Genomic DNA, 21,791 nt, shown 5'->3' with positions numbered 1-21,791 from the left:
AAAACAAATTTAGTGGGCTTTTTTTTTTTTCCCCTTTCCTCTCTCAATACTGTTTCAAAACAGTTGTTACAGCAAATAGCTGCAGACGGGCCTCTGCTGGATGTGGCCAGGGGCTGGCAGCTGCCCAGCTCAGGCACCCAGCCCTGGGCAGCTCTGCAGGACAAAATAAGCTCCCGTGTTCCCCTCCCAAGGCTTGGAGTCGGGCTGCCCAGGCATGTTTGGCTGGGCTGGCTATCTGCATAGAGGATGCCTCCTTGGTGGCCCTCTGACTCTCCTGCTGTCCATAGTTAACAAATGTTTTTAATTTTAGACGAACATACTGGGATCTGCAGATCCGCCTTTTACAGGAAGAGGGCCAGGAGGGGCAAAGAGAGAAGATATTAAGCCTGAAGTCAGTTTTGTTGTTGTTGTTGTTGTTGTAGATGGACACAATAATTTATTATTATGTGATGCTGAGGATTGAACCTAATGCCTCACACATGCTAGGCAAGTGCTCTACCCCTGAACTACAACCCCAACCCTGATACCAGTCTTGATGCTGGAGTGTCTAAACCAGTGAGTTCTTAGTGGACCTGGGCCCTAAGACACCCAGCCCCTGGTCCACCTGAAATCCTAGAAGCATCCTCAGCCCTCAGATCCATTCCTCCCAACAGAAGCCCCAGCCATTTCTAAAAGCCTGGTGGACACCATTCAGGGTTTCCTCTGGCCTGGGGAAAAGATGAATGGACGCCATGCATAGCCAGCTGTGCCCTGACACCGGGGCATGGCCACTCCCTGAATGCTGTTCTCACGTGTGCACACATGAACATTCATGCAGTTTTGAGAGCATGCTCCTTTTGTTTTTTGGTACCAGGGACTGAACTCAGGGGCACCACTGAGCCACATCCCAGCCCTTTTTGTATTTTATTTATAGAGACAGGTTCTCACTGAGTTGCTTAGGGCCTTGCTAAGTTGCTGAGGCTGGCCTTGAACTCACAATCCTCCTGCCTCAGCTCCCAAGCCTCTGGGATTACAGGTGTGCACCACCACACCTGGCGAGTGTGCTCCCTTGATATGCACACATTCATGAGTGCTCACACATCACCCCATCCCCTCGTGTACACAAACCCACTCTGGCACATGTGGGTCTCACACAGTGTGTGACACTCCCACATGCACACGGGTCTAAAACACAAAGGCAAGGCAGGCCTGGGATGTAGCTCAGTGGTGGAGTGCTTGCCTAACACGCCTGAGGCCCTGGTTCCATCCCCAGCGTCAGGAAACAAAACAAACGAGCAGGCAGAGACACTTCTACATCACATCCCAACACAGGGCACACCGCACGAGCAGAAGCAGTCCTGAGCCCTGCTGTTACAGCCACAGCTTGCGGCCTGTCACCCCGAAGCCTGTCCTGGAGGCCCTGCAGCACTCCTGCCCCGACTCTCCCTGACACTAGCAGCAAATCTAGATTTCCCAGCTCCCAAATGACCGAGGTCCCAACTGATCTGAAATCATCAAATAAATAATCATTTTTTAATATAAGGGGCTGGGGATGTCAGGCAAAATATAAAATTATGAATTATCCACTGCTCCAAATAAATGCCTTACTGGGGCCAGAGAGCAGCAGGGCTGTGCTGCCGGGTAACTGTATGTTGGGTGTCTCTCCATTGTTCCCTGGGCCATTAGTCAAAGGGCAAATTAGAAACAATATCTTTCTTTCTTTCTTTTTTTTGGGGGGTGGTACTGGAGATTGAATTCAGGGCCACTTGACCACTAAGCCACATCAGCCATATTTTTTGTATTTTATTTAGAGACAGGGTCTCCCTAAATTGCTTAGCACCTCACTTTTGCCGAGGCTGGCTTTGAACTCATGATCCTCCTGTCTCAGCCTCCAGAGCTACTGGGATTACAGGCGTGTGCCACCACGCCTCATATAGAAACAATTTCTTTCTTTTTTTTTTTTTTTAAAGAGAGAGTGAGAGAGGAGAGAGAGAGAGAATTTTTTTTTTTTAATATTTATTTTTCAGTTCTCGGCGGACACAACATCTTTCTTTGTTGGTATGTGGTGCTGAGGATCGAACCCGGGCCGCACGCATGCCAGGCGAGCGCGCTACCGCTTGAGCCACATCCCCAGCCCCTAGAAACAATTTCTTGAAGACAAAAATTGACTCTTAGTTCTTCGTAGCAGAGGTGCAGGGGGACTGGCCCAAAGACCAGACCTGAGACAGGGGCCAGGGTGCTGCAGGCTGGCACATGGAGGGGCAGGTAGGGGCAGACTGGGGGCCCTGGGACCTAGGTCTGAACTTCTTCAGCCTGTGAACACCTGCAGGTTGGACCCAGGCTGGGGCAGGAAGGGTGGGCTAAGGCCTGGGTGGAAGCTGAGGTGGCCCACAGCACCCTGGACCCTCCCTCATGGGAGGAAAGCTGTACCCCACCCTACTCAGAGTCAGTGTTCCAAGGACACCTCAGGATGAAGTATTTGCTCCTTTCTCTTCAAATAAGAGGGGTTTTAAAAAAAAAAGTCAACTACAGTTGCGAGGAACTGCCCTGGCTAGAGGAGTATGTCTTGGGCCCCTTCCTGTCTCCTGAAGGAGGAGGCCCTCCACCATGGGGGAGGCCTCCTCATCAGGACCTTTGGCTACACAGTGTGGGGGACGCTCCCTCTCCTATGCTGCAGACCCCTGAAGCCCTCCCAGGTGGGATCTTGGAGGTGTGCTTGGAGGCTTGTGGGTGGGGGGCAGCCTTCCCCTGCCAGGTCTGCTTTCGAACTTGAGTTGGTAGGCAGACTAATTTGGGTGGGACAGGAGGGTGAGGGTGCCCTAGATCCCCAAGAGCAGGGGGCTGCCTCCCAAAAGAACAAAGCTTTCAGTCCCAGCACCGCTATTTAGCTGGGCCCAGAGGCAAGGTGTCAGGGGAAGGGGCTGTCGGCAGGATGCTGAGTCAAGGCCACAAAGAGGGAACTGTCCCAGGGCCAGGCCTGGCTGGGCAAGTCCTCTGTCACACAGCCCATCTCTCCTGAGGATCAGTCCCAGCTCCAGGCTAAGCAAGGGGCCTAGCCTCAGTCAGTGCCCATTGAGACCCCGGGACCATCAGGGAAGCACAGGTTGTACCTCTAAGACAGACCTCAGGACCCCGTTGTAAGTTTTAAACAGCAAGGAGAGCAGCGAGGTTGAGACCTGAAGTCAGATGAACAGCTTCCCCAGGCAGGGCCATCTCTGCTGCCCACGGCCTCTGCCTCCTCCTCTGAGGGAGGCTTCACTTCTGTTGCTGATTTTGTCCAACCAGGTCAGGAGGCTGCCTAGCCCCCTCCCCTTGCAGGGAAGGTGCTTGTTAAACAGAGTTGTAATTTGTGGCTAAATATAACCCAGTGTGTTCACACGGAAAGTATAATTCAGGGTGCTGGTCGTACGAGGTTATCAGCGAGGAGACCCATCTGGGTTAAATTAAAGTGATTTTCATAAAGGGCAGAAGCACCATTGCCAGGCTTCTCTCTGCCTTTTTATTAGCGGCAGTATGGTTGTTATTACTACTAGAGGGGATCAAGGAAGGTGGGGAGATGCCCCGGACCCCAGGGCTGAAGAGCTAAGTGGCCCCTGCACCGGAGCAAGGAGACTTGTGTCCCCACAGGCAGTTCGTTCTGTTGAATCTGAAGGTGGCCTGGAGGAGAGAGGGCAGGCTCTCCGAAAATGGGGGAATGGCCTTGGGGGACTTCCTGAATAAGGAATGATGGATTCTCCTGGCAGGAGTCTGACCTAAACACCCTTCAATCTTGGCAGTGAGGAAAGTCCCCTGAGGACAGGAGCCAGACCCAGGAGGGAAAGCCCCATGACCCAATATACAGGAACAGGTGAGGACAGCTGGGTGGCTGCAGTGACCCTGCTTCGACAAGTGCCTGGGCAGGGCCTGATACAGGTGGTCTGTGGTCTTTCCAGGCACGCCCTCCCTTCCAGAGCCCCTGCCCACAGCCGGCCACACCAGGCCTGGCTGGGGAAGGAGTACAGGGAAGGGTGCCGGGTCTTGGGTGTGCTTATTGGGGTCACTATCAGGTTGTGTCTTGCAGGCCTCCTCTGATGGAGCCCAGCTGGTTTAGGCAGGGTCCCAGCTGTTCACCAGGGCCAGGAGCAGAACCTCTAGGGCCAGGCAGCCCATGATCTAGGGAGACAGAGCTCCCGCTTCCCTTACTTCACCCCAATTCCTCTGGCTTCCTTGACAGTCCAGGCAGCCAGTGGAACAACACCCTGCCCTCCTCACCCTACCCACAGTGGCAGGAGGCCTGCCTCCCCTGGATTCCTTCAGTGCTCCAGACTGGGAAAACCCCAGCCAGGCCAGACTCCCCCGCCCAGTACGGCTGCCCCAGTAGAGGGCCCTATTGTGTAGGGTGCTACACAGGGGAACTGGTCCCACAGGGTCACAGGCCAAACCTCAGGACACTACTCTCCTGCTGTTTCCAGAACTCCTCATTCCCATCCAGCCCAGCTTCCTGCCCTTGAGACAGCCCACAATCTTTCTGCCCTGGGGACTTGTATCCCCAGAGTCTGATGGGCCATGGGTCCCCTCCATGGAAATAAATCAGGCTGGTAAGATGGAAGACAGATGCCTCCTTTTCCTCCCCCTTATGTCTGGGGGGATTTGAGTCTTTGGCCTGGTTACCTTCTGCATTTACAGACCACAGATAAGTGATTCCTATCCAAGTTCCCACAGAGCAGCCAGGGCCTGTGGCAGAGCCTGGAGAGCCCTCTCTTCCAGTTACCAGAGGGGCAGTAGGGACATGGTCACATAACCACCAGACCCATGGCTCCCACCTGCCCTAGAGCATGGCCACTGCCCCTTAAGTTAAAAATAACTCAATAGGACTTTTTTTTTCTGATCTGCACAAATACATATTCAACCCCCATTCATGGGGTGTGGACACCTCTGCTGGGGGCACTTCCCCATCCAGGAGGGTTTTCAAAAGTGTTCCAAAGGGGGCTGGGGATGTGGCTCAAGCAGTAGCGCGCTCGCCTGGCATGCGTGCGGCCCGGGTTCGATCCTCAGCACCACATACCAACAAAGATGTTGTGTCCGCACTGAAAAATAAATATTAAAAATTCTCTCTCTCTCTCTCTCTCTCTCTCTCTCTCTCTCTCTCTCCCTCTCCTCTCTCTTTAAAAAAAAAAGTGTTCCAAAGGAAGACTCCCAGAAAACTCCCTCTTCTAACAGTCCGAGCAGGGGGGTCCCCCCCCCCTCCCGCCCCAGCTCTCAAGGGACACTTGCCACTTCCGCAGGCCTTTTCAAGCACATCCCACTGAACGGGCGAAGGGCTACGGAGCCGAGCTCTGCGTCTTCCCCCGCGCGTCCCCAGGGTCCATCACAGTATGCCACCGCTAGCCAGACCGGCCGCTGCCTGATTCGCTGAGAAGTGCAGGGCAACAAAATGCGGGAGGCGGATTTGCTTCCCCAAGAAATTGTTTGCCTTTTTTTTTTTTAGGCTGATTTTTTCAGTGCAGAAAGTCTCCTGGAGCAGGTGGTATAAAATCAAAGCCCCTACATCCAAGCCAGACACAAAAGCGCCCTGGAAGTACCCGGACCCGCGTCCGGAGAAGCGCACGCACCCGCCGATGCCGTGTCTCGGCGGCCGCGGGCTCTGCATCCCCACCTGCTCCGTTCCGCCTGTCCCCGAGAACCAGGAGGCGGCCGGAGGCGCCATAATGGCAAATTTATGGCCTGGGTGACGTGCTTTCCTCTCCCACAATGGGGCCCCGTGACATTAAACAGAAAATTGATGAGAGGGGAGCGGAATCTAATCTCTTTCCCTCCGCGCCGCCTCTTCTCGCTTTTCGGGGAGGGGGCTAGGGCCGGGAGGAAGAGTGGTCCGCGCGAGTCTGGCACCCGCGCCAGAAGCGCCTTCCCCCAGATCCGCGCTCCCGGCCGGCTGCAGTGGGGTGGTGGCCGCCACCCTCGTCGCGAACGCATTTCGAGAGGAATCTCGGGACCTGGTAGCCCCGACTCAGGACCCCAGGCCCAGGCACGCGGCAGCCCCTGTTCCCCTCCCCAGTTCCGGGAGCGCCCCCACCGCGCAGGGGGGGGGAGGGGAGGACCCCGGCCGCCCAGCCCCCATGTGGGAAAAGATGGCAAGTGACTCGGGCGCGCCTGGGGTGGCTGCGAGCTCCCGGTCCCCTCCGCCGGCTGCACGGCTCCCCCGCGACGCGCCCGGCGCCTCCTGGCACCGAACCCGCCGCGCTGCGTCCTTAAAGGCGCCGCCTGCTCTGCCCGCCTTTGTCCGCGCCTCTGGGAAGGTCATGAGGCGGAGAGTGAGGGGCAGCGGCAGTGCCTGGCGCAAAGCGCATCTGCCATGCATAGCGCATCCCGGACCACAGGCGCGCGCGGGGGCTCCAGGAAAACCTGACCCAACCGTCTCTGCGCCCCCTGCCCCATGTCCCAGGGTTACGTCTTGTCACACACACTGTGCTGGAGCACACAGCCCACTTAAACGCTGGGCCTTGGATAAGTGGGGGTCAGGAGGGTGTGCTTCTCAGGGGAGGATGGAGAGAGCCCCTGGGGACCTCTTGGGGAAAAGGTCATCCCCAGAGCCCCAAGGGCATCTAGAGGCCATGAACAAAGTCCAGCTTGGGGCCTGATGAGGCTCCTGGAGTGAGGCTTCTGCCCCTCCTGCCTCCACCTTTCTGGCCTATATGACATTCGTGGTGCCTGTGTGCCAGATTCTGCCTGGACACTCTAGGCAGCCTGGGTTGGTGGTGTTGCCCATTTCACAGATGAGCACACTGAGGGGTGAATGGCTTGCTTGTCTGCTCACCTGGGGCCTAGACACTTGGGCCCTGAGTTATTCTATAAAAACCAAGATGAGGATTGACTGGCCTTTGGGTCCACGCAGCCCCCAAAACCTTTGGAGTTGGGACTTCCACCTTGAAATGTGGGTCACCTGTAGCACCTGCAGAAGGGGGTGCTTGGGCCCTGTCCTTCCTGGGCAGCAGGTCCGCAGGCCCCAGCCAGCTGGCCTGTTTCTCAGTCCTGCCATGAGGTGCAGTGAGGCCAGTCTGACTCTGCAGCTCGGAGGAACTGCTGATGCGTGGGGAGAGCCAGGAAGGTCAGGTTGCCCTGGGACCAAGAAATCACCTCCATCAGGCTGGATGCAAACCTCCACTTCTAGGTTCAAAAACCAGCTGTAAACTGCAGCAGCTTCCCATGAAGCAGGATGAACCAGAGGCAGCTGCCGGTCCCATTCAGGCAGGACCCGTCCCCCCACCCCCAGCCCTGCCCTCTCCGGTGGCAGCCTCCTTGTGAATGTCTAGGCACCCAGCAGCTGAGCCTGGCTGGGGTGGGGGTGGGCCCCCTCGGGATGTCTGACCCAGAGCCTCTGATGTCAGGCCCACTGGGGGAGGGGACGCAGCTGGGGACAGCAGAGAATGGGGTCCTTGTCCACTGTTGTCAGGCCCAGGGCTTCCATGAACACAGCTTTGTCCGCACCCACACCCCGTGGTGACCACGGGACAGGACTGGGGGATCAGCGGGCCTCAGAACAAGAGCTGCAAGCGTTTTTTGGCTTTTTGGCCAAAGTTAACCCTTAAATGGGTGTTGGATTCACTCTCCCCAGCCATGTGCCTGGCACCTGGAAGCCGGGGGCCGGAGGGCATGCAGAGGGGCTTCAGGCCCAAGGTTTGAAATACATTCAACTCTTTTTTTTTCCTATTAAAATGGCTGCAGTCATTGGAGGAAATGAGAGGGTGCCTGGGTGAGAGGATCTGGTAGGCGTGATTCTGACAGCACGTGGCCTCCCACACAGGTTCTGCTCCCACCCCAGGGGTCTTCCAGAGGAGAAGGCCCCATCTGTCAACCCACCAGGGACTCTGGGCTGGGTGCAGGTGAGACTAAGTGGAGGATCTTGCAGGAACTCCAGAGCAGTTGGGTGTGGGTGGGTCACAGACCCTGGGAGCAGGAAGGGGCAGACAGGAAAGGGCCATTTGTGGGCCCCAGGACTTGGCTGGCAGCAGTGGGGTCTGCAGAGGCAGTGGGGTCTTCCCAGTACCAAGTGGATGTTGGGGGTGGCAGTGGGATGGTCAGGACACTGGGAGCCCAAGGCACTCCTCAGACTGCAGCCTCTAGGCCTGCCTACTCCCCTCAGCCCACGGTCCAAGAAGTACACCTGGGCAGTGGCACAGTGGTGGGTTTTCTCTTCCTCTTTGTGATTCTATATATAAAATATATTTCTCAGATTTCCCTTTTGAATGCTATTCATTTTGTAATCAAAAGCAAAACAACCATAAGCAGCACCCTGAACAGGTCTGCAGGGCAGAGTTTAGCGGCTTGCTGCACAGTAGTCCAGTCACCCAACCCCAGGGCCACTCCTGCCCTGAAGGCCCCTCGAGCAATCGCAGAGAAGGGTACCTCAGTTTTCCCCACACACCCTGGGAATCGCCAGCGGGACTCCAGATGGGTGCTGCCAGCTCAGGGCATGCAAGAGTACAGGCGGCACCTGGGAGTCCTCCTGTTTTCTGAACACCCAGAGGGAGGTGCCCCAGAGGCTGGCATTGCTGCCCAGGAGAGGCCCATGGGCCCTGGGGAGGGTAGCCCAGCAACTCAGGAATGTGCCATGATAAGCCAAAGGCACGGGGCACCAGCAAGAGCAGAGCATACAGGGCCTGTTCCCCCAGGCTGTGGCTGGGCTCCCCTAGCGCTCTAGAGGCTGGGAGAGGCTCGCAGGGTTGCCCCAGAGACTCAGAGCCCTGCCCCTGAGGTGTGGCTGGTCTGCAGTGGGGGGTAAGTTAAGGCCTACCAGTCTCTGCTGGCTTCAGGGCAAGGTTGCACTCCTGCCCCCCCACACCAGGGGCAGTGGGATGAAAACCCACCCCCAAGTCTGCCCTGTCCCTACCCCAGGATTGGGGCCATGGAGGACTTCTAGCAGAGGTGGGTAGGAGGTAGGCTCCAGGGGTCTCCAGCTCACTATAACTGGGTGTGGGGGGCCTGGAGTCCAGAGTGTGGACAGTACAGGCCTAGGAGCCTCAGGGCCCAGGGAGGGCAGGAAAGTTTCCCCAACATGATTGAAGAAGGAGCCACCAGGGGCATGGGCCACTGGCACCCGCCCAGGAGCCCCGCACCCCTCCATGGACAAGAGGAAGAGCCAGGCATGGCAGACACAGCTGTCCTGGCAAATGACTTGGGAAGGCACAGCTCTGGGGCCAGCATACACAGGAGGAAGCCAGGATCAGCCATGGCAGTCCCCATCCCCAGCAAGGACTCCCCAGCATGAAGCAGAGGGGCTGACGGACAGGAACCAGGCCAGCCAACCCCAGGCCTATAAGCTCCAAGAAGTATGGGGCTTGGGCATGCCTCAGAGGGCCCCTGGTGGTTGGTGGTTCAGGATGACCAGCACCGAGTCTGACGCCTGCCAAGTGCTGTGGGCCTGCCCTGGGCTGAGCTCAGCTGTTGTGTCCCCCAATGCCACCACCTCGCTCACTGGTCCCACTAACCCACATTGCCCTGGGCAGTGCCAACACCTGGTCAATGGGGCAGAGGAGGCAGTGCCCTGCTGTGTGGGACAAGCACACCAACCGCTGGGCATGTGGGGGACCCAAGATGTCCTCACCAGGAGCTAGGCACTAGCATGGGCAGCCACCTATCAGGTATAGATGGGGTTCCTGCAGGCTCTTGGGGCTTGACCCCCCCCAACTCCTGCTTTTCCTGCATTCCCACCCGGAAGTCCTCTGGCCCAGGGATGTGAGGCCTATCCATCTGCATGGTGCCCACTGTGGTCCCTCAGCTCAAAGCGGGACTATAACAAACACAGCTGTTACTCTCATTCTTTTTCATGCCTTTTGGTAATGTAAGCCCTTCTTTGTCTTGGAGATTGTCTTAGGGTTATGCAGAGAGAGAGAGAGAACCAATAGGGATAGGCCCACACCTGTATCTACACCTATGTCAAGAGATTCTTTAGAAGGAATTGGTTCACATGATCAGGGTCAAGTCCCAAGACGTGCCCTGGGAGGGAAGCTGATGGTGCAGTTTGAGTCTGAGGGCAGTGCGTGTTCCAGTTCAGCCAGGAGGAGGAAATCCTCCTACTCTTAGGAAGACCAGCATTTGCCTCCCATTTGGGTCTTTTTTCCAATGGATTGGATGAGGCCCACCCACTTGGGAAGGAGTGTCTGCTTCACTCAGTCCACATTCACCAGCCAGGTCCTAACCCCGTCCAGAACACCCTCAAAAACACCAGAATTAGGTTTGAGCAGACACCGCAGCATCCCCTGGCCCAGTCAAGTTGACACGAAATTAACCCTTGTAGGTGCATTCCACTGGAAGGGGAACTGCTGGGTCACGGGACGGTGTAGGAGCCCCGTGGTCCCTGCTCCTCACTGGCACTTGGAACTGTCAGTCTTCCTCAGCTCTGCCTTTCTGAGGGTGGGAAGCCTCCTGTGGCTTAAGGCTTGTTCCCGATGGCTAGGGGCCACCAGTGTTCATCTGACTGTGGGTCATTTCTTCACCCTTTGGGTCCAGGAGGTCCCTGTTCAAATGTGTTGCCCCTTTTAAAAATTGTGTTGATGTGTCTTTCTTGTTGATTTTGGGGCTCTTGACACGTTCTGGACACAGATCTTGGCTAGACACCTCTCTACACCCCTGTCGAGAGGCGCGTTGTTTGGGCTTAGATTTCACTCAGAGGCTTCTCTAAGTTGGTGTTTCTTTCTTTCTTTTTTCCCTAGAAATTGAGCCCAGAATTGTTCTGCCTCTGAGCTACATCTGTGGCCTTTTTTATTCTTCTTTTTTTTTCATATTTTTTTTTTAGTTGTGGTTGGACACAATACCTTTATTTTATTTATTTATTTTTATGTGGTGCCGAGGTTCAAACCCAGGCACCTCACTCGTGCTAGGCGAGCGCTCCACCGCTGAGCCACAGCCCCGCCCCCCTTTTTATTCTTTTTTTTTTTTTTTTTTTAGAAATATACTTTCTTTTTTTTTTTTTAAAGAGAGAGAGATAATTTTTTTATTTGTTTTTTAGTTTTTTCGGTGGACACAACATCTTTGTATGTGGTGCTGAGGATCGAACCCAGGCCACACGCATGCCAGGCGAGCGCACTACCACTTGAGCCACATCTCCAGCCCCCCCTTTTTATTCTTAAGTCAAGGCCTCCCATCCTAAGTTGCCCCCCTGGCCTGGAAATTGCAGCCCTGCCTTAGCCTCCTGTCACTGGGATCACAAAGTGTGCAGCATTAGGCCTGGCTCCAAGTTGTTGATTTTCACTGTTGGATTGTTTTGCAGTGATGGTGACTGAACCCAGGGCCTCAAGCATGCTAGGCAGGAGCTGCACCCTGAGCCTTGTCCCCAGCCCTTTCACTCATTTTTGAGACAGGGCCTTGTGAGATGCCCAGGCTGGCCTGGGACTTGTGAGCTCCTGCCTCAGCCTCCTGAGTCGCTGGGATTATAGGTATGCACCACTGCGCTCAGCTTCAAGTTCTTAATCCTAATGAAGTCTAGTCTTTCCTTTTATGGTTAGTAACCTTGGCATCCTACATCAGAAATCTTTTTTTTTTTTAAGAGAGAGTGAGAGAGGAGAGAGAGAATGTTTTTTTTTTTTTTTTTTAAAGAGAGAGGGAGAGGGAGAGAGAGAGAGAGAGAGAGAGAGAGAGAGAGAGAATTTTTAATATTTATTTTTTAGTTCTCGGCGGACACAACATCTTTGTTGGTATGTGGTGCTGAGGATCGAACCCGGGCCGCACGCATGCCAGACGAGCGCGCTACCGCTTGAGCCACATCCCCAGCCCTACATCAGAAATCTTTGCTGACCACAATGTCTTGAAGATTCTCCTGTTTTATTCTAGAAGCTTTGGGGTTTATTTTTCACCATTTGGTGTATGATGCACTTTGATTAATTTTTGTACACACTGTGACAGGATCAAGGGTCAGCCTTCCTGTCAGGTCCAGCTGGCCTGCCCCCTTCCTGCTGCACTGCTGTGGCCTTTGTTATAAATCAGTGGGTTGGGGGAGGGGCAGCTGGCTTTCTGAACCCACCCTCCCATCCTTGGCCTATTGGACGGTTCCTGTGCCAGTCACTGGGGCCTTTGCTGGCCGCTCAAAGCCCACCCAGGGGTTTAGGCAGAGGGGCCCTTGAGGTGGGGCTTCAGGGGCCCTCCTGGGCAGTATCCACTGCTTGCTCTCCCAGGGTACAGCTTCCTGTCCTGACTGCAGCGCTTCAAGGGCCCACCTCAAAGACCCTGAGGGGCTGTGGATAAGGGCGGGGGCAGCTCTCAGGGAAGGACACATCTGGCCAGCCCCCAGATCACAGCAGCCCTTTACAGAGGACCCTCTGGCTCAGCTGCCACATGGGCTCCCAGGGCCGTTGCAGGCCCAGAGAGCTCGCATGGAGCAAGGACACCACATGGAGCCCCACACTGAGCTTGCACATTAGTGGGGCCTGGGACAGATGGTGTCAGTTAGGCAGCATGGCCCAGGGCCACCTGGGTGGGGCTGTTTGAAACGGGGTGACACTGAGCAGAGCAGAGGGGAACGAGGAGCAGGCGTGCAGGTAGCTCCTTTCAGGAGGAGGCCAAGGCCCCAGGCTTCCAGCCGGAAGGTGGCCAGGGCCTCCTGCAGGGGTGGGAGAGGTGGAGCAGGGAAGGTCTCAGAGTGCAGGGCCAGCAGTGGGGCCAGAGGTCCTTCAGGTCCTTCAGGCCCTAAGCTACAGGGCAGGTCCCATGGGCTCAGGCTCTGTGACTGAGGTCCATCGGAGGCCTCCAGAGGAAGGAGCCTCAGCACTGGAAGAGCTCAGAGGGTCCTGCCCAGCATCAGGCAGATGGAGAGGAGGAGCTGCAGCCAGGGAGGGGGCAGAGTGGGAGCAGGGGCTGGAGTTGGATTGTAAGGGTTCCAAGGGCTGCAGGGGTGCGTGGGGCGGGGCGGGGGTACAGGGTTCTGACTGCAGGGGTGCGTGGGGTGGGGCGGGGGTACAGGGTTCTGACTGCAGGGGTGTGTGGGGTGGGGCAGGGGTACAGGGTTCTGACTGCAGGGGTGTGTGGGGCGGGGCAGGGGTACAGGGTTCTGACTGCAGGGGTATATGGGGTGGGGTGTGGGTACAGGGTTCTGACTGCAGGGGTGCGTGGGGCGGGGCGTGGGTACAGGGTTCTGACTGCAGGGGTGCGTGGGGCGGGGCGGGGGTACAGGGTTCTGACTGCAGGGGTGCGTGGGGCGGGGCGGGGGTACAGGGTTCTGACTGCAGGGGTGTGTGGGGTGGGGCGTGGGTACAGGGTTCTGACTGCAGGGGTGCGTGTGGGGTTGGGGTACAGGGTTCTGACTGCAGGGGTGTGTGGGGTGGGGCGTGGGTACAGGGTTCTGACTGCAGGGGTGCGTGTGGGGGTGTGGGTACAGGGTTCTGACTGCAGGGGTGTGTGGGGCATGGGTACAGGGTTCTGACTGCAGGGGTGTATGGGGTGGGGTGTGGGTACAGGGTTCTGACTGCAGGGGTGTGTGGGGCATGGGTACAGGGTTCTGACTGCAGGGGTGCGTGTGGGGGTGTGGGTACAGGGTTCTGACTGCAGGGGTGTGTGGGGCATGGGTACAGGGTTCTGACTGCAGGGGTATATGGGGTGGGGTGTGGGTACAGGGTTCTGACTGCAGGGGTGCGTGTGGGGGTGTGGGTACAGGGTTCTGACTGCAGGGGTGTGGGGGGGGCGTGAGTACAGGGAGCATAGCCACACTGCCTGCACTCTGGGACCTGCACCCCTGCAAGGGTCAGGGCTCTTCGCCAAGTTGAGTGCCAGGCAGGCTTCTGGGGGACTTGGACTTGGCCGGCAGGAGGTGATTGTCAGGCAGCTGGCTGGTTCTGGAATGAGTGAGGCAGGCCCTCCCTGCCTGGACATGGCCTTGGGAGATGAGGCGTAGAAGGGAATGGAAATCAGTGGTGTGGGAGGGGTCATACTGCAGGGTCTAGAGGGGACCGGACAGGAGGGGCCAAGGAGGGGATACCAGATGGGGAAATCGAACCAAGAAATTGTAACAGGGGGCCAGGGTAGTGTCAGGAAGCCTGGAGAAGAAGGGTTCTGCCAGGAAGAGTCATCCAGGGCCAGCAGAGGAGGCCACAGCAGTGGCCCTTGGAACTGGTGCTGCGGTGGATGCTGGTGACCTGCCCAGGCCCTTGTGTATGCTCCACCCCTCCCCCTTTCAGAGTGACTGAGTGCACAGGGCTGACCCCTCTCCAACCACAGCCTGTGGCCACTGAGCACCAGGTTATAGCCCCAAGGTCCACTCCCTGCCAGGCCAGCTAGCCCAACCTCCTGACCCTCAGGAGGCCCTAACCTAGGCTGGCCAGACTCTGCCCCGTTGCCACGGGCCGTTGCCTAGGTGTTCCTGGCTGGTCCTCCTGGCCATCCAAGCTCCCTGAGATCTCCTCTAGCACTGGAAGGAGATGGCCTTGTCCTAGGTCTCATTCCTGTGACCCGGCCAGGCTATACAGTCCCAGGAGCACACATCTTCCCCCACGTTCTCCCCAATGATGAGCCTCCATTGGCAATCATGGCCAAGCCGTGTAGCCAGTGTCCCGGCTGTCACAGCAAATGACCACAGACTGGCCAGCTTAGATGACCAGTACGTCCAGCCAGGCCTCCCGGGCCTGACCCTCCCAGCACTCCTGTTCCTGTTCCTTGGTCTCTGTCTCACTCCTCCCTCTGTCTCCCTTTGATTTTTTCCACATTCTTCCTGAAAATTTTATATGGTCAGATGGGGAAATCGAACCAAGAAATTATAACGGGCCATGTGTGAATTCCAGTCCATTTCACTTCACCTAACCACGAGAGACTGTCTGCCTCGGCCTCTGAGTCAGGACTTTCCCCCTGGGTGCGTGTGTTGGGGGCTCTCTGACTGCCGTGGACCAACGAGAACCGCTGTCTTGCCATGCAACTTTCAGAAACACGTTTTCTCAGGCCAGGGTTGCAACTCAGTGGTAGGGTGCTCACCCAGCTCATGGGAGGCCCTGGCTCCAACCCCCAGTGCTGCTAAACAAGTGAATGTATTCATAATGTATCACTAGATGGCCCCAGAAAGGACCAGCAGCTTGGTGGGCTCCTGAGCATCCTGCACCCACACCATCCCAGCCTCAGCCCCAGGCAGGCTGGCCCAGCACACTCAGCCTCCTGATGGACGGTGGGCCTGACCCCTTCTCCAGTGTGGCCCCCTCCCCCGCCACCTGTCTCCACACTGCCACGGGCTGTTGCCTGGGTGTTCACAGCTGGTCCTCCTGGCCTTCCAGGCTCAGGGACGGGAGCACAGAGGGCTGGGAGGGTGGCCCACTGCTTCTTCCCAGGCTGAGGTGCAGAATGAAATCGGTCCAACTGCATCTGTTGAAAAGCAGCCCCCTGGCCGTGCTGCTGTGCCCTCTCACCAGCCCTGGGCCAGCTCTGCACTGTGCCACTAAGGAGCGGCGGTCACTCTTCCAAGTCTCCATGGCTGTGGGCAGAGTCCTGGGCAGCCTGCCCTCCAGCACTGTGCCCCCTGGCTCTGCAGCTATGTATCTGGCAAAGTGTGGCTCAAGTGGGTGGGAGCCCCAGGGTGCCAGTCTGGTTCAGCCTGGCAGAGGCTGCACCCCCTCTGCACCTGTCCTCAGGCGTCATATACACCTCCGTGCTTTAATTCTGGTTTCTGGAATCTTCCTTCTTGTCATTTCCATCCCCCTCCCACTGTGTGTCCCCCAGAGTGGCCTGGACCTGAGGATAGGGGCCCTGGAGAGTCAGGGCAGGTGTCCATGTGTCCAGACACCCAGGTGTCCAGGGATCCGTTGCAGAGCAGGGGCTGGACTGCAGATCCCCAGACTCTCTCAGGGTCTGATTTATGGTTCATTTCTAGGTGAGGTCATCCTGGATTTAGGTCGGACACTAACTCCAATGACAAATGTCCTCATTAGAGAAAGACAAAAGCTATTTGAGACTCACCCACACTAAAGGAAAACTACGTGAAGAGGAGGCAGAGGGCTGGGCTGGGGCTCCGTGGCAGAGCCCTTGCCTGGCATGTGTGAGGCACTGGGTTCGATTCTCAGCACCGCATATAAATAAATAAAGTCCATTGACAACTAAAAAAAAAAAAAAAAGATGTAGGCAGAGACCAGAGATGCACCACCCCCAGGGAATGCTTGGGCCACTGGAGGCTGGGAGGACAAGGAAGGAGCCCCTAGGAGCCTCAGAGGAAGGTGGCTCTGTGGCACCTCGATTCTGGACTTCTGGGCTTCAGAACAATAAGAGAATGAACTTTTATAGTTTTAAGTCACCCAATTTGTGGACACATGTCATAGGGGGTCTGGGGAAGGAATACAATGCTCAAAGGTGTGGGCTGGGCTGGGGCTCAGTAAAGAGCGTTGCCTAGCACGTGCGAGGTGCTGGGTTCAATCCTCAGCACCACATAGAAATAAAATAAAGGTATCCTGCCCTCCTATAACTAAAAAATAAATATTAAAAAAGTGGGGCTGGGGTTGTGGCTCAGTGGTTAAGTGCTCACCTAGCATGTGCAGGGCCCTGGGTTCAATCCTCAGCACCACATATAAAGAAATAAAAGTATGGTGTCCAACTACAACTAAAAAAAAAAAAAAAAAAAAGTTAAAAGGTGCCAGCATCATCGCCCACGCCTGTAATCCCAGTGGCTCAGGAGGCTGAGGCAGGAGGACCACAAATTCAAGGCCAGCCGAGTAACTAAGCAGATAGACCCTGTCTCAAAACAAAATACAAAGGGTTGGGGGTGTAACTCTGTGGTAAAGCCCCCCTGGGTTCCACCCCAGTACCTCAAAAACAAACAAACGATAAATTCAAAAGATAAAAGATTCTAAAGTGAAAAACCATTGGCACTGGCTCCCGCGCCCTGCTGCCCACCAAGGACACACACATCAGCACAGAAGGCCAGAGAGGGCGCTGGGCGTGGTCAGCGCAGCACACACAGCCTGCCTGCACCTGGCTGCTGTCCTTTGACTCAGGACCTGAGGAACTTTATGCCACTCGGGCACCGTCACCTCACGCCTCCTGAGTATGTGGTGCTGCGTTAGCTCAGCCATCTCTCCCTGGTCCAGCTCCTCTGCTCCAGGTGCAGGGACAGATTCTAGTGCAGGTGTGGTGGACAGGTGGTCCCTTCCTCTGCATCTGGGCGTCCTGGTGAGAAACCCCTGCACCTGCTGGGGTGCTGGTTAGGAGCGCTTCACTTGGGGAGGAATGTTGCCAGAGGCCTCCCAGAAGGTCGTCGCAAGCCGGCTCACAGGAAGGAGAATGGGGGTCCCGAGCACCGGGCAGGCCCCAGGGGTGTGGCTAGCGCAGCTTGGCCTCTGCGTTGTTCTGGCTTCCTGCAGTCTGGGGCAAGCTTGGCCCTGGAGGAGCTGCCGGAGAGCTCGGCCGGGTTGGGCGTGGGCTCGGTGCTCTCCCTGGGCATGTTGATGGACATGCAATTAACCCGCCTGTGGTTATGTTGGCAATTGAACTAGAACAGGAAGTTAGCACGGGAACCAGGGCCTTTCAAGCGTTGACAAATTCACCGAGCTCCTGCACCTGCGGGCGGGGAGCTGTGCTCCTGCCTCCACAAGGGAGCCAGGGAGCGGCAGGTCTGCTCCAGCCTGGGAGGACTGGCCCTTTCCAGCCCTTTCCCTGAGCCCCAGAGCCCAACAGACACACCTGGGCAGAAGCTGAGGCCCGTCCAGTGTAGACCCTGGTGCGTGGCTCCATGTCTCTGTGGTCTCTGTTTCCCCACGTTGCTCATGGGGGACGGTCTGCATGAGCAGCTCAGCATCATCTGATTACCTTCTTGAATTCCAGATGCTGGGCTCAGTCTGATGCTGCAAAACCCTGATGAGGATGCCGGCCATCCCCTGGCAGGAGCCAGTCGTGGGACCCGTGCTCTTCAGGAATGGCGGTGCCTAGCAAGCCCACCTGCAGCCTGGGGAATCTGAAACAGGGCCTGTGCGTGTGGGACCAGGAGCACCCTCCACGTTCCGCCCTGGACAGGTGGGTTTTGCTGGCTTGTTTTGGCAGCACTGGGGGTTGAACCTGACCCTCGAGTGTGCTGGACAAGAATCCCACCACCGAACCACGTCTCAAGCTCCCTGCGCCTCTTACAATTTTTATTTTGAAACAGGTCTCGCTCAGTTGCCCAGGCTGGCTTGAACTTGGTCCTCCTTCCTCAGCCTACTGAGTAGCTAGGGTGTGTGCCACTATGCCAGCTCCAGGACAGGTTTTTAAATGGCCTGATGCCTGGCGAAGCCTGAGTAGGAGTCCCTAAGTGGGGATGCCTGTGGGGCACCAGTGGAGGTTGGGGCTGCAGTTCAGCTCTTCATCATACCGGCAGGAGCCTGGGAGGTCCCGGCTGCTGCTCAGGCCACGGAGCTCTCACACTGAGGACGGCCCTGGACTGGCCCACCCAGCTGACCCCTCAGCCAGCACACTCTGGAGGGGCCCTGGCTACTGTGGAGTGAGCAGACATGTCCCTGAGCAGGGCTCCTGCCGTCCTGCTGAGTGCCTCATCTGGGGTGAGCTCATCTCCCAAGCCCTCTGGGGCCACTGTGGCCAGCACTCCTTCCAGCACCTCTGCCTGTGGCTGCCCGCTCTGTCCTTCGGGTCCCGACCCCTCCCTCCCTATGCACTCAGTCTCCAGCCTGGTGTCCAGGAAGCCACAGCTGCAAGCCTGGGGCCTGTTATACACAGACTCCATCCCGCCCGGGTGAGACATGTCCCCTGAAAGACGTACTGAAGTGCCAGCCCCACACCTGCGACTTGGCCTTACTTGGAAACAGGGCGTTTGGAGTGTGAGTGGGCTAGGACAGCCTGGCTGTCCGTGGTGATGCTGGCCACTGACCTGGGCCACGCAGGTAGTGTTAGAACCCCTGCCCTGTCAGTGACAGGGGAGAGCAGTTTGCACACAGAGGAGAGACGGGCTGTGGACGATGGAGGCAGAGATGGAGCCCTGTGTCTGCAGCTGAGGGCCACAAGGACCACCAGCACCCAGAAGCTGGAGAGAGCCTGGACCCCAGCAGCCCACCCTGCACGTGCCCTGGTCTCCGGAGCCGGGAAAAATACATGTCCATTGTTCAACCCAAGGTTTGTGGTCATCGGTTACAGTGGCCCCAGGAAGGTCATACCACCTCCTCCCTGCTCCAGGGACCCGCCTAATGGGCTCTTGGGTAGCGGCAGTTGGCAGGAAGTGTTGGAGCTGAGCGCTCAGGAAGTGACCTCAGGACAAAGGGGCAGGCTTCTCCTTTAGAAAGGGAGCCTCCAGGGTGGAAAGAAGTTTGGAGTCAACTCCACTACGTGGGCTAAGGCTACAGTGTTGGTGTGAACTCGGTTTCCAGTACAGACAGCCTCAGAGTGGATGCGGCGTTGAGTCCAGCTCCTGTCCAGAGACGCACAGCCGGCCCAGAGCCCAGTCCTGGCTCCTCGGTCCAGCCTTCACTCACAGGAGCGTGGGCCCTTCCGGAAGGACCGAGCCCGGGGCTGGGACAGCGCCTGCATTCTGAACCTGGCCCGGTTGGTTGTGCCAGAAGGAGGTCAGGAAGTGCCCGAGAACAACAGAGACGACAGGGTCGTTGGGAACGAGGAAGACAGAGGGCTTCCCTCTGGCCAGACCTGGGACAGACGGTCTGAGCAGCACCATGCCGTCACGGACGGCCATCTTTATTTACGACATAAATAATTCACGATGAAGATAAATGATTGAATACGTGAATGGGGGGAAAGCTGACTCGTAAATGTGGAAGGAATAATGGGATCAGAAAACTTCCATTTGGCAACCGGCATATTAATAATTGATTCAGGGAGGAATCAACAGCGGATGCTCCAACTGCTGGTGAAAGGTCGGAGGAAACAGGCTATTTACTTGGCCTCCAAGAGTCTGCTCTGAGAGCACTCACTAATTATTACTTAGTAATTAGTAAGTTCAAAATACTAATTAATCAACTGCACCGTGGAGGAACCTGGCAGGTGTCACCTTGAGCCAAGTGGCAAAAGCTTTCCAACTGGGCCTGCTGGGCGCTGCTGACCTCAGTTTGCCCATCTGCTCAACAGGCTTCCTCCTGGATTCCAAACCACTGACCCAACTGTGGAATCGGTGTGGAACAAAATATTTGAAGGACAAAGTCACAAACCAAGATTTGAATTCTAGGTCATAGGACGGGAGAGAAGCATGGAAACAGACGGACACAGGGGCCGGGCCGGGCTCTGGGCCCACAGGAGAACTTGGGTCTGTGGCACAGGGTGATGTCCCATGACAGCAAGGTCGACTAGATGGTCCTGCTGCTGAGTCTGTGGGATCTGGTCCATGCTGTAGGAAACCCACCGTCTCAGGGCACAATGGGCGTCTTGTCAGCAACGTGCTTCAAGTGGGTCAGAAAACAGGGTGATAAGGTGCGCTGCCGCGTGGCACGTGGGGCACAGAGCCTCCTTTCACTGCTCCAGCAAACTTCCCGTACGTTGGAAGTCATACAAAAGAGTAAAGCTAAAAACAAAACTGGGATCAGAACATGAAAAGATGAGCCACAGACGAGGAGAAGGTACCCAGGAACCACACTCCAGACCAGGGGCGAGGGTCCGAGATACACGGAAAACTTAAAGCTCCAGGATAGGGCTGGGCTGTAGCTCAGCGGTAGAGCGCTTGCCTAACACGTGTGACGCCCTGGGTTCCATCCTCAGCACCACAGAAAGATAAATGAATAAAATAAAGGTATTGTGTCCATCTACGACTACCAAAACCCCTCCATGGTAAAAAAGCAAGCAATTCGGTTAGAAAATGAGCAAAGACACGAGCAAACATTTCATTAGAGAGGTTATACAGATGGCAAATCAGCACTTGAGAGGATGTTCAGCATCATCAGTTGTCAGAAAAGTGGAAATGGAAACCACAGCACCATGTCAGCACACACCGATCAGAACGGCTAACATAAAAATAGTCACAAAACCCATTGCTTTGGGGGATGTGGAGAAACCTGACCATTCATGCACTTCTGGTAGGTAGGTAACCTGATCCCATCTCTCCAGAAAAGAGTTTAGCAGCTTCCTAAAAAAATAAGCACAACCACCAAACAACCTCACAATCACATTCTTGGGAATTTACCCCAGAGAAGTGAAGTTCACACAAAATCCCCAACAAGAATGTCCATGGCGGCTTCACAACAGCTGGACCTGGGGAACAACCCAGATGGCCTTCTGTGGGTGGACGGTGGAGGGACCTCCACGGCTCGAGGCTGCTCGGCCAGAGGAAGGAAGCTGGTGTGGTGGCACATGCCTGTCATCCCAGCAACTCGGGAGGCTGAGGAAGAAGATCACAAGTTAGAGGCCAGCCTCGGCCACGAGGTGAGAGCCCCAGCAACTTGGTGAGATCTTGTCTCAATAGAAATAAATAAATAAAAATGACTGGGGATGTAACAATAAAGCAATAAAGTACCCCTGGGATCCCTGGGATCAATCTTTAGTTTAAAAAAAAAAAGGAAGGGGAGGAGGAAGGAGAAACTGACAGAATCTAGATGAATCTCAAGACACCAAGACAAAAAGCCAGTCCCCAAAGGTCACATACTATACGAGGTCGTTTGTATAACACCCTTGAAACGACAGTCATAGATACGGAGAAAAGAGTAAGGGTCACCAGGGGCTGGGGAGGGCTGGGGAGTGAACGTGACAATAGAGGGGCAACAGAGGGGTCCCAGCTGTGCCCACATCAGCGACTGCTGGGAGGATGACCTTGAGAGATTTCAGGATTGCCTTTGGGGGAAGCCGGGTGAAGGGTGTGTGGAGTCTCTCCACCTCACTTCTGACGACTGCATGTGAATGTATGATTATTTCAAAACAAAAAGCTTAGCAGAGCCTGGTGCGGTGGTGCACGCCTGTGA

General features: G+C 56.2%; 1 protein-coding gene across 9 annotated transcripts in view; it reads left to right on the top strand.

The window, feature by feature from the left end:
* The window catches only part of LOC308636800 (uncharacterized protein), a 61,644-nt gene that overhangs the window by 1,626 nt on the left and 38,227 nt on the right, over window positions 1–21,791 (top strand). For 8 of the 9 annotated variants that reach the window (XR_014019495.1, XR_014019496.1, XR_014019497.1 and 5 more), the window contains exon 2: window positions 17,734–17,922. The gene's annotated coding sequence lies outside the window, so the exon portion shown is untranslated. Of the gene's footprint in view, window positions 1–17,733; window positions 17,923–18,262; window positions 21,610–21,791 lie in introns of those variants that run through there. The other variant, XR_014019502.1, reaches the window with a different exon arrangement.

This window comes from Spermophilus citellus, assembly GCF_964194105.1.
Source record: "Spermophilus citellus genome assembly, chromosome: 17".
In the NCBI taxonomy this organism is placed as follows: domain Eukaryota; kingdom Metazoa; phylum Chordata; class Mammalia; order Rodentia; family Sciuridae; genus Spermophilus; species Spermophilus citellus.
Note: the sequence above shows the minus strand (reverse complement) of the source record. Positions and strands in the feature narration are given on the sequence as shown.